The 3628-nt window shown below is 39.4% G+C and overlaps 1 long non-coding RNA gene across 1 annotated transcript in view; it reads right to left on the reverse strand.

Annotated features, from left to right (window-relative positions):
- The window catches only part of LOC111819022 (uncharacterized), a 118637-nt gene that overhangs the window by 113750 nt on the left and 1259 nt on the right, over positions 1-3628 (reverse strand). Inside the window, exon 2 of the long non-coding RNA XR_002822829.1 lies at positions 1845-1975. This is a non-coding gene — a long non-coding RNA (uncharacterized LOC111819022). The remainder of the gene's footprint in view (positions 1-1844; positions 1976-3628) is intronic.

Consider the following 3628-nt stretch of genomic DNA (forward strand, 5'->3'; position numbering starts at 1 on the left):
TCTTTGGCTATGTATATTTTCACCAAAAAAGAAAAAAGGTCCTCCAAGGTCAAGAAGGGAGAGTATTGACATGTTGTGGGTTTGTTAACCAATGTCATAAAACGATATGCATACTGACTGTGGAATGAGAAACTATTTATTCTGTAAACCTTCACCTAAAGTACAATAAAAAAAAATTTTTAAGAAGAAAAAGAGTGAAAAATCTTTTGTGTTCTGCTTGAATGTTTTTCTGTGAAAGTTTCCTTAAAAGATATTTTTCTTCCCTAAAAGATACTTTTCAAGATTATCCTATCTTTTGTCTTTATCTCAGGGCTGAGTTGATAATGTTCTTGTGAGTCCTTGTGAGCCCAGCTCCAGCTGGGTCAGATTCTCTATGCTCAAGGAGCGAGAATAAATGATTCCAATATTATTTTCTAAATCATGACCATTCCCTTGAAATAGATATAACCTTAATTCTCTGGCTAGGGGTGGAAACACTTTTATAGGCCATTTTAGGTGTGTCTCACTGATTTTTATTTTTTGCTTTTTAGAGTTCTCTTATAATAGAGAGGACTTGTTTACAGTTCTTTTATGATTGAGATCTCTCTAATTTTTGGTAACTACAGTAAAGCAACAATTTTTTCTTATTTTCTTTTGTTTTAAAAAAGTCTCCACTGGGTTGGAAGGTGTCTTTCAAAAGCTTCCCTGGAGCTATATTACTTCACAGACTGGGGGCTGGGGAGGCTTGATCCCTTATTCTCTTGACTTAGGGAAGACAAGACTGGGTAATCCCAACTCATTTACACATGTATAAATTGGCCTAGGCATTTTGAAAGGCTATCTACCCAGTAAATACCAAAGCTGTTTAGCAATTTTGTAAATGAATCCATCAATTCTTGGCTATTGAGACTGGGGGCTGGGAAGGTCTGATCTTGCCACATCCTCACTCTCTTGACTCAATTCACAGAAAAAAAACCCCAGGTTTTAGATAAAACTTACTAACTTGCCAGAGCCTCAGATAGAAGAAGATTAGAATTTTTGACAAAAACTAAGCATTAAGCAAAAGTTCCCCAAAAAGGAAAAGACAGGACGACACAAATGGAAAGCTCATTTTCCGAAAGCAGCCACTGAAATTCTAAATTGCTTTTTAGTATATTTAGTTTATAGCATTCTTAAATATGAACCCTAAACCAGCGTCTCAGTAGCAGGGGAAATTCAGGCTCATTTTTCAAAAATGTTAAGCTCTAAGGTTCAAGCTTTTGATTTTCTTTTTTTAACTTAATTCATTTTGTTGGCTAGAGACCTACTCTCTTATTTTAGACCTTAAATATACTAGTTTCTTTACCTGAAAAGTATTTTAAAGTAGTTACCGACGATTTTAATTTTAACATTGTGATTTTTTATTGAGAAACTATATCATACAACAGTTACTGAGCTAACACTTCTCACTGTGAATTTAGCAAAACAGAGCACTGTCACCCAGGTTTTCTCTAGTGCCCCAGCTTGTCTCACGACAACTTTATCCTGTCACAGGAGTCTTTAACACTTGTGATGAGCGTTGGTGACCACCCTAATGGCTTTTACTGGTCAACCTGTGCCCGAATTTTGCAGCTTACAGTGACCCAGAGCTCTTTGGAAATAGAATTGTCTCTTTAATGTTTCAAACACCTGAATCTAGACACTAAACAGTAGTTCACCAAAAGAGTTAGTAAACGTCACTCTTAACCAAATGATCAAGCGAAAAACTAAGAAAGATTATCCTTAAACAAATGGTTTTCAAAACAAATATGCCGAATAAGGCTTAAAAAAACATGAGAAAGAGAACAAAAAGAATAAACAAAGGCTCGTTTTCGGAGGGCACTCACCCCATTGGTGTCAAAGGGACATGGAGTTTCAACACGTGGATCCAGGAGATGGGACTTCCTTTTTTGAAGGTTTCTGCTCCTCCACAGTCCAGGTCTCCTTGAGGTCAACTGGATTTGTGGTTTTGGAATCCCTGCAACAACCACACCATTAACTCTTGTATGGTGAAAACACCACAAAGTTTAGTAAAACAAAAAGAAAGGTTTTATTCAGCATATATTTAAAGAGGCAAAAGTAGGAAAGGGACAAGCATCCTGTCAGAGCCATGTCTTTCTGAGTCTCTGTTCCCAGTTCTTAAGGATGCATCTTAGTGGGCCACATTCTGGGATGCCTTGAACTTTCTCCATTCTCTGGATACACACACTTACATACTCACACAACCTAATCCGGTGCACCAACTTAACAGGTACCTGAGCCTTTTATACCCACAGCAGTCAATTCCTCCCACTTCTTGGGACTCTTCTAAGGCCTTACCTAGGTACTTACCAAACAACCCAGGCACGTTTCGTGTCTCCCACAGAGCCATTGTTTGGATCCCAGGTGGTTTGGCTTTCAGAGCTGCTCCGGTATCCAGGAGAAATCTCCTGGTGGCACCAGACACTGGGGCAGTCTGTTGTCCAATCCACCTCAGGAACTGGGCAGATGGCTCCTGGCTGGCTCACCAGAAATGTTACTGGGTGGAAACCCCAGGTTCTTGCTCGGCATGACTCATATCGGTCAATAAACGAGAGAGCAAGGTGGGAGAACAGGAAAGGCACACTTATTTTGTTGTATAAGGTAAAGGAGTCAGTGGGAGCTGCTGCTGCCAAGACTGCTTGCCAAGGGCAGGCAGGCAAGCTACTTTTAAGAGGTTTACGATAGAGAATTAATAATACAAGTTACATGAGCAACATTCTTAATCATACTACGCAGGCACAATGGGGTTTACATATAACCTCCAAGCAAAAGCAGGATTCAAAGGCAAAGCTTGGGGGAGGAAGCCCAGCAAAGGAAATAGGATTTTTTAATACAACACTGTGGGGGAAGAAGCCAAGCTAAGAAAACAAGATTTTTAATACAGCACTGTGGAGGCTCTGTCTCATGCAGGCATGGATGGCTAAGAGGCTGTCCTGATTGACGAACTATATCCAGAATTGCAACCTATTACTTCCCTAATAAACCCCACAATCATGAGCATTGTCTGTGAGTTCTGTGTGGCCATTGCAATGAATTCTCAAACCCAGCATAGAAGTAGAGTGCCATAGAAGCGATGGCTGGTGTCAGAATTGGTAAAAAGGTTGGAGAGAGGAGGCATGTCTGACCTCCATCTCATAGCAATCAGCCCTGGGCTGCTGATGTTGGTAATGATTCTTCTTCCCCCTTGTGAAGTTAGAGGAGGTCAGATGCCCCCACCACACCCCTTTTACAAAAGTACTTAAAACAATGCCTGGCACATTATAAGTTACTATTATGTCTTTAAGCTTAAATCTATAAGTATACATCGAAATTTTTTTCCTATTATCTGTTCACAGTTTGTCTAGGATAGAGTAGTAAAACTGGATGGCTAAGGAAAGAATGAAGACAGGAAATTAAACTTTAAGCTGGAGGACCTACAGATTCATATTTTACATTTATATAAGAAAAAGAGTACTTCTTAATGAGTAAACATCATTGAAGAGATAGAACCCTTGAAGAGACTGGTGACATATTGATATACGTGAATTCAGAAAAATAAAGGCGAATGTACACAATTCTATACATACGAGTGAGACAGAGCACCCACAGTGTTGCATTAAAAATCCTATTT

The sequence above is a fragment of the Trichechus manatus genome, unplaced genomic scaffold, assembly GCF_000243295.1.
Source record: "Trichechus manatus latirostris isolate Lorelei unplaced genomic scaffold, TriManLat1.0 scaffold00248, whole genome shotgun sequence".
NCBI classification, from domain to species: Eukaryota; Metazoa; Chordata; class Mammalia; order Sirenia; family Trichechidae; genus Trichechus; species Trichechus manatus.